At 45.1% G+C, this 15,170-nt stretch overlaps 1 protein-coding gene and 1 non-coding gene across 2 annotated transcripts in view; one reads left to right on the top strand and one right to left on the bottom strand.

The window, feature by feature from the left end:
* LOC126471546 (rhythmically expressed gene 5 protein) overlaps positions 1-15,170 on the bottom strand; it is a 191,329-nt gene that overhangs the window by 155,505 nt on the left and 20,654 nt on the right. The gene's annotated exons all lie outside the window — the stretch shown is intronic.
* Positions 12,647-12,721, top strand: Trnas-uga (transfer RNA serine (anticodon UGA)). The gene has a single exon. It is a non-coding gene; the product is annotated as a tRNA-Ser (tRNA).

Genomic DNA, 15,170 nt, shown 5'->3' with positions numbered 1-15,170 from the left:
GACTGATATCCTTAGATTTCTGAGACAGAGATCACTCCAGACATCACTTGCCGACCGGTGGTCTCAAAAATCTACACACACCAGTCATTGAATGCGGGTCCCTATTTTGACTGGACCAGAGGTGGGAATCTTCCTAACGTCGGTCAAGGGGCCTGAAGATGGCGTATATGTAGCCGAAACTGGTATCCCAATAAAATAACAATTTGGAAATTTAGACGTCTGAAAGGTGTTTGATTTGACATTCTGTGCTGAACAGCCGATGTCTCGCAACCATCTGTGAGTAGATGGACGCACAGAGACTGTTTTTGGTCCGACCGATAATAAGTTCACTTGTGGACTTTGGACGTACAAAACAAAAAAACTAGGGAAATATCAGTGCCAGAAGTTTCAGCGCTAGAGTTTCATCAGTTCTTAAAAACAGACACTTGAACCGTGGAATGAACGAAGAAATAGAAAAGTGACTTACTCGTCGTCGTCGTCGTCGTCGTCGGACAATACATTAGTCACAGTGACATAGTTTTCCACAATAACTCTTAAATCCAAGAGGATCTCGTTATACACCTCTCTGTATCGAAAACAAATGTACTAGAAATCGAAAGAAATAAATTCTAATTACGGTTTACCTTCCGCCGAGAATGAGGCGATCAGAGCACGAGCTCCGATCGGACATGGATGGGGGAGACAAGCCGTACCAACTTCAGTGCTCAATCCAGACATTTGCCTTAAGTGATTGAAATGGATGAAGTATGGAGAACAACAGGTAGTAATCGTATTACCGATTATGTATAAAAACAAATGAATAATATGATAAAAACAGACGCTTATTCCAAGTGCCTTAAAAGGATTGCACTAGACAGGGTAATAATGAAACTGAAGAGTTGCTAATTTGGCAACTGAATTTATGCGAAGCTACGTGTAAGCAAAATATATAAACACTTGTCTTTTAATTCTGAAAATATCTCCATAAATCCGTCACAGAAAGTTTCTCAACTGGTATGGCACGTCAAGGAACATGCCCACTTATTACAGTAGAGCACAAAACTGCTATCGAGATACTTTTTTTAATATTTCTTATTACCCTATACTTCTCGCTGTATTGGACGTACTGAGCACTTCACTTTTGGGAAAGAAGCCAGTGTAATTTCCCAGACAGATGAGGGAGCGCTGACAAAGAGAAAGCAAGGAGTGTTTTACAGAAAATAAATCTCTTTAGCTGGGAACGCCCGCCAATAATATTAAATAGAACCAAATACACCGCAATGAGTTTTTTATTTGAATGCGTTTCACCTGAATGTTTTTAACTCTCTCGGAGCTCAATGTCTCCATCTTAGACACAGCAGTGCAGCAGCTTGGTCACTTTTCATATCTTGGAAGCAACAGTTCTGTGAACATCGTATTGATACAAGAACTAGGGCTACCCGTGCACCATTAGGAGGGTTAATGTACAGGGTCTTCATGAATAAAGACCTAAAGCTGCATACCAAACTCATGGTGTACAGCACCGTTGTCATTTCCACGCTCCTGTATGGCTGTGAAACTTTGACACTATTGACGTGATATAAAAAAAAACTTGAGCGCTTACAGCAACAAAAAAATGAGATACTTCTTGAAAATTATGTGGGACGATGATGTGATCAACTCTACGGTTCTCGATGAAGCTCGTCTAAGCATCACGGAGGCAATCATAATCGCTTATCAGCTGAGATGGTTAGGTCATGTTCATCGCATGAGTCATTCCAGGCTTCCCCGCCAAATCTTTTATGGTGAAATATGCTCTGGCAGTAGACCTCATGGATCCGCGCTGAAGCACTTTAAGGACCAGTTGAAACACATCAAGAAGATAACTGGTATAAACATACAAACATGGGAAGAATACGCTGTGGAATACTTATTGTGACGGAACACTAGATCTACCGCTGTCAACTTGTCTGAAGGAGAACACAGCATACATGAAGAGGCCAAGCACAAGCAAGAAAGCTCTGTCAACAACCTCGCCCTTCTCCAACGATTTAATGCGATTTATGTGGACGCATGATTTATGTCGTGACTGGTCTGTTTAGTCACCAGAAACACATCGATAAGTTGAATTGCGTTGCTTATTCTATGCAGGAAGAAGTTATGCGTAGTCGGCCGCTGTGGCCGAGCGGTTCTAGGTGCTTCAGTGTGGAACCTCGCGACCGATACGGTCACAGGTTCGAATGCTGCCTCGAGCATGGATGTATGTGATGTCCTTAGGTTAGTTAGGTTTAAGTAGTTCTAACGTAAGTCTAGGGGACTGATGACCTCAGATGGTAAGTCCCATAGTAGTTAGAGCCATTTGAACCATTCTGAGTTATGCGTAGTCGGAATCGAGTTGCAGCCGAAGACTACGGTTGTCCGGTCCTTTATAATTTCCGCTGGAGATGACGGTATTGTTTTATCGTTGAAAATAGACACCTGTTGTTAAAAACATAACATTTTACGAAAATATTTTGTGAGCAGACCCGCATTCAGGAGGAAGCGGTGTAGAGCCCCTAGTCGGCAATCCAGACAAAGATTTCGCGGAGTTTCCCTAAATCTTTTAACGCAAATGCCAGAATGATTCCTTTGAAAAGAGTACAGCTGATATATTTACTAATATTTCGCCAATCACAGCTTATGCCATGTTTCTAACGCTTGCCGTAAACGGCCATTCACAATCTTATTCTCCTCGTTTTCAGTTTCTGACACAGTGTAAGTTATGTATCTGCAAATGTTTACTAGATGCAACAACTCGGCAGCAGAAGGTACAAATCCCTGTTCGTAGCTGGTTACTTTGGATATGGCTTCCCTAGGTTCCTCCTTCAACAAGATAATGAATTTCTTAAATTTTTGGTTTAACGTTCCATCCTTGAAATCGTAGTGGACGAGTTTTTATATGAAAATAAGGAAGAAAATGAAAGTAGAATGTAAAGTGATTAAATAAGTGGAGCATTAAGCGGTGATACGGTCTTCGAAGCGTGATTTATAGAATGAGGTTACGGCGGCCTCGATTTCCGGCCCGGTGTACTGTTTTAATCTGCCACAAAAGTCAAGGTGTAACACACTTCGTATCAAGCCTGTATGGAGCGCTGCAGTAACTGTTGTTAGACGTGGTTCATGCTGAAGCAATACGATACGCCATGCGACGCAGTAATTGCTCCAGAAAGTGGAAACTGTCTGAAATTATTCTGTAGAATTAGTGAAATTTTTCGTGTTGAGAAACCTCACGAGAAACAAAAGCCGAATGATGTCTGATATTTGTAGCATTGTACAAGTGTACCCAGAACTTCTTTTTCTTTTCAAGTGTTTTGAGCTTTAAATAATGATAACCAACATTACCTTCCTCTTCAGAAGAGCTCAAGATTTCAGCTGAAACTGAAACAGAAACGTGATTCGTGCTGTCTTGTTGCTTGTCGTATGGCGAATCACATCGCGTATCGTATCGCATGTCATATCATCCCAATGGGAAGACGAGTGTCGTATCGATAATCGTTGCGTCGCGCAACATTTACTGCAACGAGTCGTATCGCATATCACCATCACCTATTGCGAACTAGGACTGTCCTTTCTCCAAATTGTATCGATATATGTGGGTTACATTTTAAACATATTATCTCGATATATCAGTATCGAAATGGCAATACCGACTGCCGATATTTTCATTATATATATATCAATTCTCGGTAAAAGTATGAAACTGTTCTTTTGAAACTATAGTAGAACATAATTTTACTTTCACTTTCTTTTTATATATCGGCGATAGTGTCAAAGTTTCACACCCATACACGAGAGTGGAAATGACAACGGCTCTGTACACCATGAGTTTGGTATGGAACTTTAGGTCTTACTACTTTTTGAACTTTCTTCACTTCCAGTCTGACTGTGTGGAGCAAGTATAGGTGGCACAAAGAAGTTCTATTGCGCTGGGGATGGCGATTGAATGGAATAACAAGATATCTGATGTGAAGAAATAGCACACCAGTTGCGTTAAAAGGTGCAAATAGTGTACTATTTTTTCACATCGGCATTCTTCAGAAACAATTGCAGAAAATGATGAACAAAAATCGAAATAACAAGATTGGTCTCTCGGTGGGTGGAGACGCGTGATGGAAAATGCTAATGTAAGCGGCGCTCGTCGGTACCAACAGAAACTGTAACGTTTAGCTTCACCACGCAATTTTGACGCAACAACTGCTAGGTCACTGGCGTTTACAGAATGAAAAAGCAGCGAAGTCGACATGAAGTGTTCCGGAAAAATCCGGTATCTGACGAAATCGAACGACGGACCCATCGGACACCTTTTACTGTGCCACTTACATCCAGTTACCATTTGTAGCAAAGTGGTTATCGCCAAGCTCAAACGTGCATCGTTTACCTTTCAATTCTTGCTATAAGGGGGAGAAGCAGGTTGTTAGCTTGTTGATGTACAGAATATCTAATAACAAGTCAACACTTAAATAGACAGCTCTAAAACCGGCAGTATGTTTACAATGAGCAGTTTATGTATTTAGAGGCCGGTAAATCGATATTTCTTCCGTCAATATATAGACAAATCGATACAATGGTGATATTTCTTTAAATATCGATGTATCGCATTCCCGATAATTTTGAAATTATCAACAGTCCTAGTGTGGACCGCGTCTAAGTCTTTCCAAGCCTTGCCACTCTCATAACAGTAGTACCCTCTGAAAAAGCCGCTGAAACGTAGCAGTTTACAGCTGTCACCCGTCTTTTTGCATGCTACTGACTGACGCAGGCGGCTCGTCGAAACGTAGCGATCTTCTTGTGACAGCTGTGAATATTTTCCATCAGTAATTCTAGAATGTGTTCTTGCATGCCCAGCTACTTACTGGTGTCCACGCAGATCCTTTTCTAATTAGCTTCCTAAGCTTCCTAGGAAATCGAGGAAAATTAGGTAGTTAAGTAAGACCCTACAAGAAAGAATTTAGTGATTTATATACGCAGACTGAAGAGACGAATGAAAATTTATACCAAGGCCGGGATTCGAACCTGAGTCTTCAAGTTTGAGACTTGAAATGGTCTCTGGAATCAAGAATCATACAGTCTCATTCGACTGAAGCACTTATGCCTGCGTTTCAGGCAGGAATCCCTGTTTCGTTTGATGCTGATGTTCTATTCAAATATAATATCAAGGTCTCTACAATACTGCTCGAGCTTAAGAAGATTACCAAGTGAGCCAACGAGTGAATGGACTAAAAAGGAAGGTGAGCCAGGTGAGTCCATGGTTCAAATGTCTCTGAGCACTATGGGACTCAACATCCGTGGTCATCAGTCCCCTAGAACTTAGAACTACTTAAACCTAACTAACCTAAGGACATCACACAACACCCAGCCATCACGAGGCAGAGAAAATCCCTGACCCCACCGGGAATCGAACCCGGGAACCCGGGCGCGGGAAGCGAGAACGCTACCGCACGACCACAAGCTGCGGACAGGTGAGTCCATCCAGTTGAGTAAAGCCACTGGGCGAGGGTGGCGTAGAAGTTAGCGCATATAGCTAGTGAACAGCCTACCCAGGTTTCAATTCCGACCTTGCTACAAATTTCCATTCGTCTGCATACACTATGCGATCAAAGGTATCCGGACACCTGGCTGAAAATGAGTTACAAGTTCGTGGCGCCCTCCATCGGTAATGCTGTAATTCAGTATGGTGTTAGCCCACTCTTAGCTTTGATGACAGCTTCCACTTTCGCAGGCATACGTTCAATCATGTGCTGGAAGGTTTCTTGGGGAATGGCAGCCCATTCTTCACGGAGTGTTGTACTGAGGAGAGGTATCGATGTCAGCTGGTGAGGCCCGGCAGGAAGAAGGCGTTCCAAAACATCCCAAAGGTGTTCTATAGGATTCAGGTCAGGAATCTGTGCAGGCCAGTCCATTACAAGGATGTTATTGTCGTGTAACCACTGCCACAGGCCGTGCATTATGAACAGGTGCTCGATCGTGTTGAACGATGCAGTCGCCTTCCCCGAATTGCTCTTCAACAGTGGAAAGCAAGAAGGTGCTTAAAATATCAATGTAGGCCTGTGCTGTGATAGTGCCACGCAAAACAACAAGGAGTGCAACCCCCTTACATGAAAAAGAGGACCACACCATAACACCATCGCCTCCGAACTTTACTGTTTGCGCTACACACGCTGGCATATGACGTTCACCGGGCATTCGCCATACCCACACCCTGCCATCAGATCACCACATTGTGTACCTTGATTCGTCTCTCCACACAACGTTTTTCCACTCTTCAATCGTCCAATGTTTACGCTCCTTTCACCAAGCGAGGCGTCGTTTGGCACTTACCGGCGTGATATGTGGCTCATGACTAGCCGCTCGACCATGAAATCCAAGTTTTCTCACCTCCCGCCTAACTGTCATAGTACTTGCTGTGGATCCAGATGCAATTTGGAATTCCTGTGTGATGGTCTGGATAGATGTCTGCCTATTACACATTACGACCCTCGTCGGCGGTCTCTGTCAGTCAACAGACGAGGTCAACCTGTACGCTTTTGTGCTGTACGTGTCCTTCACATTTCCACTATCACATCGTAAGCAGTGCATCTAGGGATGTTTAGGAGTGTGGAAATCTTGCATGCAGACGTATGACACAAGTGACACCCAATCACCTGACCACATTCGAAGTCCGTGCTCTCTCACGATGTCTAATGACTACTGAGGTCGCTGATATGGAGTACCTGACAGTAGGTGGCAGCACAATGCACCTAATATGGAAAACGTATGTTCTTGGGAGTGTCCGGATACTTTTGATCACAAAGTGTATATGCACCATAGAAGTTTGGGACTTGAGGCGATCTCTGGAACCATATAGTTTCATTTGTCTAAAGAATTCAGCTATAGGCTTGATGACAGAATTACATTTTTATTACATGATACAACACAGAGTACAGAAACTCAGTATACAGCACGGTGAAAAAGAAACTCCAAATTTTTGGACGAGACTTTCATCTGTAACGGCAACCATTAAGTCATAAGAACACGGTAATGCTTGCTGATTCGAAACTAAATTTGAGGTTACGCGTTTTGACGATCTCGAAGTCATTACAGACCACTAGCACCACTGAACAACGACGGCGTAGATACAAGGCTGAAGGAACCACCGCTGCTCCTCAAACTGTATCTCGGTGTCCCGGGATAAAATTCCAGAACTCCTCTCAGAATGATACAGAATGAGGCTATTCTCGCCAAAACATAAAAAAAGCCGCAATAGCTGTATTAGGCACGAAAATGGTTATGTTTACAAGATATCATTTTTTGACAGACGCAGTGGATGACTGCGTTATGAAAGCAAATAGTGAATCGCAGACGAACAAGGCTGACTTTACGGTGAGAACCTTTAGGAGAATGAAGTGACGTTAGACATCGAACAGACTAATATCGCAACACTGTATCGAAGATATGTGTCGATCTAAACGAAATATATAAGATAACTAAAAACTTGAAATGAGAAAGCAATCAATCGTGTCGTTTATCTTCAAGATGAAACTGAGCAAGTCACTAAAACAGAAATTTAGTGTAGATCAAGAAAACGATACGTGCATAACGCAGTGAAGCCGGACCAGACCGGCACAAAGATAATTGTAGGAAATAAGAGACAGGGATGGTCGGTATGTACAGTTTAAAAAGCCCTTTCTGATTAATTTTCGCTAGAAATTAAAAATGTTCTCAGATATTTGATGATATGTATTCAGAAAGTGATTCGCATATATGTCTTATAAACAGTATTCTTAATTTCTGAGAATATATTTTATGCAGGCCTCGGTGACCGAGCGGTTCTAGGCACTTCAGTCCGGGACCTCGCGGCTGCTAAGGTCGCAGGTTCGAATCCTGCCTCGGGCATGGATGTGTGTGATGTCCTTAGGTTAGTTAGGTTTAAATAGTTCTAAGTTTAGGGGACTGATGACTTCAGCTGTTAAGTCCCATAGTGCTTAGAGCCATTTGAACCATTTTGAAGACATTTTATATTGTTTCTAGCGATAATCTAAACTCTTTTCTGAACTACTTGCGAGTTGAATATCATCGATATCTTATAAGACTCTAATAATACGTCGTAAATGTTGAGTAATATTTATAAATTAATTGTGTTAGTCGTCTGTTCGGACTAGATTATTGTTTCCAAATGGCTAGTTGTACAGTAAGATGTGTGTGTGTGACAGAGCAGCGCCGAACCGCAGAAAACCGCCACCGGCGCCACCACCACCACCGCCAGCGCCGCCACAACAACAACAACAACAACAACAACAACCCAGCATAGGTTCAACGATGGGATTTTGAGACAATTCACTTGCACGAACCGTGTTCGACTGCTATAGGAGCCATGCAGGTCTCCATGTTATCAGGAGTCCATATAATACCTGCTTCAGACAATGTAATCGTTCTATTTTCATACAGGATCCAGTCGCATTAATGTAACCACCCCATATGTTCGACGGCAACGTGCAATAACCACACGCAAACGGCAGTTGCAGCACTACCAGTGTCGTTTATATAAAGTGTGCCGGTGGGGGAGGGGGGGGGGGCGGGCGGAAAACAGTGCAGTCGTTGTCGTAATGCGAAAGTGGAGCTGTTTGTCTGACATCTAAAGAGGCATGCTCATTGGCTTTCGGCCAAGATTGGAAAAATTTCCAAAACAGTTAAATTTGTGAACTGTTCGCGGGCCGTCTTGATTATAGTATACCGTGCATGGCAAAATGGCGCTATCCAGAGCCGCGCCGAGGCAAATATGATGCATCACCGGCCATAGATGACACGGGTGGACGACTGCTGTGGAGATGTGCACTGGTGAACAGATGTGCAACTGTTGAGCACCTGTCCACACAAACGAACCAAGGGACTACCAACAGTGGCTCTTCAACGACCGTTCAGCAAACGTTGCTGCGTATGGGCCTCCGCAACAGGCGCCTTCTACATCTACATCTACATACATACTCCGTAATCCATCATACGGTGCATGGTGGAGGGTACCTCGTACCACAACTAGCGTCTTCTCTGCCTGTTCCACTCCCTAACAGAACGAGGGATAAATGACTGCCTATATGCCTCTGTACGAGTTCTAATCTCTCTTATCTCATTTTTGTGGTCTTTCCGCGAAATATATGTTGGCGACAGTAAAATTGTACTGCAATCAGCCTCAAATGCTGGTTCTCTACGTTGTGACTTAGCAAGACAGCCAAGTCACAACGAGAGGAAGCCGAAAGGCACGCGTTAAGCTCACGCAGATTGGCGTGAGGTCTGGAACAGTTAAAAGGAAATGAGAACTTAGAAAATGGACGCAGTTGCTGTAATACTTAACTTTAATCCACATTTGTAGAACATCGGTCTTGATGATACATGCTTCACAATATTAATTATCAATTGAATACGGCGCCTTGCTAGGTCGTAGCAAATGTAGCTGAAGGCTATGCTAACTATCGTCTCGGCAAATGAGAGCGTATTTGTCAGTGAACCATTGCTATGAACGTCGGCTGTACAACTGGGGCGAGTGCTAGTAAGTCTCTCTAGACCTGCCGTGTGGTGGCGCTCGGTCTGCGATCACTGACAGTGGCGACACGCGGGTCCGACGTATACTAATGGATCGCGACCGATTTAAAGGCTACCACCTAGCAAGTGTGGTGCCTGGCGGTGACACCACACTCTAAATTTCATAGTAGCGATTCACGAAAAGAACGCCTCCTTCCCTCCAGAGACTCCCACCCGAGTTCCTGAAGCATTTCCGTAACACTTGCGTGATGATCAAACCTACTAGCAGCCCGCCTCTGAATTGATTCTATGTTCTCCCTCACTCCGACCTGATAGGGATCCCAAACGCTCGAGCAGTACTCAAGAATAGGTGGTATTAGTGTTTTATAAGCGGTCTCCTTTACAGATGAACCACATCTTCCCAAAATTCTACCAATGAACCGAAGACGACTATCCGCCTTCCCCACAACTGCCATTACATGCTTGTCCCACTTCATATCGCTCTGCAATGTTACGCCCAAATATTTAATCGACGTGACTGTGTCAAGCGCTACACTACTAATGGAGTATTCAAAGATTACGGGATTCTTTTTCCTATTCATCTGCATTAATTTACATTTATCTATATTTAGAGTTAGCTGCCATTCTTTACACCAATCACAAATCCTGTCCAAGTCATCTTGTATCCTCCTACAGTCGCTCAACGGCGACACCTTCCCATACACCACAGCATCATCAGAAAACAGCCGCACATTGCTATCCACCCTAACCAAAAGATCATTTATGTAGACAGAAAACAACAGCGGACCTACCACACTTCCCTGGGGCACTCCAGATGATACCCTCACCTCCGATGAACACTCACCATCGAGGACAACGTACTGGGTTCTATTACTTAAGAAGTCATATTTGGGAACCTTCTTTATGCACCCGTGCTGCCTGCTGTTCATCGGCGATGAAGACTGGAATTTGCACGCCGATGTCGCAACTGGACGTCCGCTGAGTGGCGACAGGTAGCCGCCGGCCGTTGTGGCCGAGCGGTTCTAGGCGCATCAGTCCGGAACCGCGCTGCTGCTACGGTCGCAGGTTCGAATCCTGCCTCAGGCATGGATATGTGTGATGTCCTTAGGTTAGTTAGGTTTAAGCAGTTCTAAGTTTAGGGGACTGATGACCTCAGATGTTAAGTCCCATAGTGCTTACAGCCATTTTTTGCCTTGTCAGATAAATCATGTTTTATGCTATATCGGATAGATGACTGTTGGCGTGTATGGCGCTGCAATTGCCGTAAGGATCCAGGCCGGAAGAGGGAGCGTTATGGTCTGGGCAATTTTTATGTTTCCGTGGCATTCCCTGTGTGATTTTGTCATTCTGGAAGGCACAACGAATCAACAAATGTATGCATCTATCGTCGGGGGCCATGTCCACCGCTACAGGCAGTTTGTTTTTCCTAGGTGCGATGGCAACTTCCAGCAGGACAGTGCAACGTGTCACAAAGCTCGCAGTGTACGTGCGTGGTTCGAAGAACATCAGGATAAGTTTATTGTACTCCTCTGGCCAGTAAATTCCCCGGCAACTTCCAGCAGGACAGTGCAACGCGTCATACAGCTCCCTGTTTACGTGCGTGGTTCGAAGAGCATCAGGATAAGCGTATTGTACTCCTGTGGCCAGAAAACTCCGCGGTTTTAAATCCAGTCGAAAATCTGTGGGACCTCATCGATCGGGCTTTTCGCGCCGTGGTTTCCTCAACCGAGAAACCTAGCACAGCTGGCCACGGGACTGCATTGACTCTTCCTGTACGTCCACGATACAGCAGATGGTTATTCAGACTTTTGACAGGTGGTCACATTAACGTGACTTGACTTTGTGTGTAATCGGAGATGGGTTCTGTCTTGTTGTTTAACATGCATACTTGCGGTATAAAGACCCGAGCTGCCAGATTATCCGTATTTTACATTTCTTATATGAAGGCGCACGTTCGACCAGTCTCAAACTTTAATCCAATCTAGAAAAGTCCGTTTACTTCAGCAGCCATGCACCAGCGTAATCGCGACCAATTCGACGTCCTGGGTAGATTTCATTGGGGCATTACAACATTTATAGCGTAGAATAGGCAGGGGGAGAGGGTCTCCGTTCTTTCGTGAGTGTATTCTGGCCTTTGTTGCTGTAGGGACGCGCAATAAGTGCTCCAGTTTCTGTAGGTATCCGATAGTGATAGACGGTTTTCTACAGTAATTAGGTAAATAAGATGGTATGACACCATGCATTAACACAGAAAGTACTGTAAGTAATATTGACAATGAAACTTCCTGGCAGATTAAAACTGTGTGCCGGACCGAGACTCGAACTCGGGACCTTTGCCTTTCGCGGGCAAGTGCTCTACCAACTGAGCTACCCATGCACGACTTACGCCCCGCCTCACAGCTTCACTTCTACATCTACATCTACATTGATACTCCGCAAGCCACCCAACGGTGTGTGGCGGAGGGCACTTTACGTGCCACTGTCATTACCTCCCTTTCCTGTTCCAGTCGCGTATGGTTCGCGGGAAGAACGACTGTCTGAAAGCCTCCTTGCGCGCTCTAATCTCTCTAATTTTACATTCGTGATCTCCTCGGGAAGTATAAGTAGGGGGAAGCAATATATTCGATACCTCATCCAAAAACGCACCCTCTCGAAACCTGGCGAGCAAGCTACACCGCGATGCAGAGCGCCTCTCTTGCAGAGTCTGCCACTTGAGTTTATTAAACATCTCCGTAACGCTATCACGGTTACCAAATAACCCAGTGACGAAACGCGCCGCTCTTCTTTGGATCTTCTCTATCTCCTCCGTCAACCCGACCTGGTACGGATCCCACACTTCTGCCAGTACCTTGTCTCCTACCTTCCAAACTTAACAGACAAACGTCCCGAGTTCGAGTCTCGGTCCGGCACACAATTTTAATCTGCCAGGAAGTTTCATATCAGCGCACACTCCGCTGCAGCGTGAAAATCTCATTCTGGAAACATCCCCCAAGCTGTGGCTAAGTCATGTCTCCGCAATATCCTTTCTTTCAGGAGTGCTAGTTCTGCATGGTTCGCAGGAGAGCTTCTGTTAAGTTTGGAAGGCAGGAGACAAGGTACTGGCAGAAGTGAAGCTGTGAGGACGGGGCGTGAGTCGTGCTTGGGTAGCTCAGTTGGTAGAGCACTTGCCCGTGAAAGGCAAAGGTCCCGAGTTCGAGTCTCGGTCCGGCACACAGTTTTCATCTGCCAGGAAGTTTCATATCAGTGCACACTCCGCTGCAGAGTGAAAATCTCGATATTGACAATGTTTTCACCCAGTGACGTATGTGAGACTTGTGGTTTATCTTGGTTCCGATTTTATTAGTAAATATCGGCAAAATCAGTTTGTCATTTTCCAAAATATGCTACCGGAAAAAAAATTTGACAATTTTCCAGTTCATTCAAAATTTATTGTAGGAACATTAAGTATGGAGTATATGGAGTAAATAAATTTCTAGATTAATAGCTCAAGCGGTTCTGACCCATGCTGGAACATACAAGTTGGTACGCGGCGTAGTTTCCACGGGCGACAATGCAAGCACTGATTGTGGCATGCAGACAACCATAAAAGTGACTAATGCTGTCTTGAGATACGATATTCCACACCTGCTCGACCTATACACGTAGCTCTGTAAGAGCTGTGGATAGGCGAGTCACACGAGGGACTTGTCGTCCCATCATGTCTCAAGTTCGGCGATTGTGCCGGCCAGGAAAGCTGCTGCACATCTCACTGAGCACGTTTAGTATCATGGGCAGTTTCTGGGCGAGCATTGTCCTGTTGGAGAAGCACGTCACTATCCGGTTGCAAGAGCGGTAGAAGCGATGGTCGAGCAACATTCTGCACGTATCGAGTATTGGTTACCCTTTCCTCTACAGACGTCAAAGGTGAAAGAGAGTTGTAGCTAATCACTCCCCAGACCATATGGCTTGGGGTGCGACCTGTTTTTCTCGGACGAATGCACTATTAGTGTACGTCGTACGTGGCAACGACCATCACTCGCATGCAGGGATTATCTTTTTCATCGCTGAAGACCCTGGTGCGACATTTTATTCTCCATGTGTCCTCTGACGCCATCAATCGAGTCGTGCACGGACATGCTGTGGCGTGAATGGAAGATGGGCTAGAAGGGTGTGTGTTTCAAGTTCCACTTCTAGTAACCAGCCCGCAAGCGTTCCTGCTGACACGCGTGTGGTCACGTTTGCTGTTACCTGTGCTGTGGATGCAGTACGATATGCCGCTGCTTCCCTCACAATACTATGATCTTGGCGCAATGTGTGCTGCGTGGACGTCCAGAACCTCGTCTTCGAGTGTGAGAACGCTTACGTGTCCACTGTTGCCTTCATCCCCGCGCAGCTGACGACGCATGTCCAATTTGTGTGGCAGTTCTCCAAAACGACCACCCAGTCACACGAAAGGCCACAATTCGACCCGTCTCATATTGGCTGTAGGAAGCACGAATGCGTCTCCGTTGCATGGTGTCTGTTTCCTTTACAGGTCTGCACGGCATTCTGCCTTATGGCCAGGAGTATTTCCTTAAGGGTAGACACAGGCGGGGCATTGGTAGCTATGTCACTAAGCAATCTGCTGGCGGATGACGTTGAAACTGTTGTCAGTACGTCTACCTAGACATCGGCTTTCAAGGTGTTCTATTTGTTTCCCCAGAAGTGTAGCTGCAGCATAGCGTTATCTCCTTCCTTAAGGTGCTGCACACGTATATAGCGTAGCGCGTATCTCTGAGTGCGTACCATGTGTCAACGCTCGTGGCATTACAGTACAGAGTATAACCAAGACTATTCAATCACTGCAGCCATTCTAAGTCGAACCACCCCATCACTCCATTCCTTTGCACAAGCGGTATACACATATCTGAACAAAGGATGTGCGAGTTCAAACAGCCAAAATTGCAAACGCGGTGAACTTCATAGAGTTCCATCTCCATCTACATCCATACTCAGCAAGCCACCTGACGGTGCGTGGCGGAGGGTACTTTGAATACCTCTATCGGTTCTCCCTTCTATTCCAGTCTCGTATTGTTCGTGGAAAGAAAGATTGTCGGTATGCCTCTGTGTGGGCTCTAGTCTCTCTGCTTTTATCCTCATGCTCTCTTCGCGAGATATACGTAGGAGGGAGCAATATACTGCTTCCGTTAAGTTTCGGGTGTGCAGCCGCAAGAAATCTCCTTATTACAAGGATTATTTCGGCTGTAAAACGTTCAGCCATCTTCAGAGTGAGCCGCAAGACTGCCGCTCCAGTGCTTGCTTCGTCCCTTTATACTGTTGTACCGCGCGACTGCTTGACTCCTCGGTGAAGGTATTTTCTCGAAACTTCAACAAAAGCCCGTACCAAGCCACTGAGCGACTCTCCTACAAAGTCTTCCACTGGAGTTTGTCTATCATCTCCGCAACGCTTTCGCGATTACTAAATGATCCTGTAACGAAGCGCGCTGCTCTCCGTTGGATCTTCTCTATCTCTTCTATCAACCCCACCTGGTACGGATCCCACACTGCTGAGCAATATTCAAGCAGTGGGCGAACAAGTGTACTGTAACCCACTTCCTTTGTTTTCGGATTGCATTTCCTTAGGATTCTTCCAATGAATCTCAGTCTGGCATCTGCTTTACCGGCGATCAACTTTATATGAT

The sequence above is a fragment of the Schistocerca serialis genome, chromosome 3 (assembly GCF_023864345.2).
Source record: "Schistocerca serialis cubense isolate TAMUIC-IGC-003099 chromosome 3, iqSchSeri2.2, whole genome shotgun sequence".
Taxonomy (NCBI): Eukaryota; Metazoa; Arthropoda; class Insecta; order Orthoptera; family Acrididae; genus Schistocerca; species Schistocerca serialis.
This window is presented reverse-complemented; position numbering and strand designations above follow the sequence as displayed.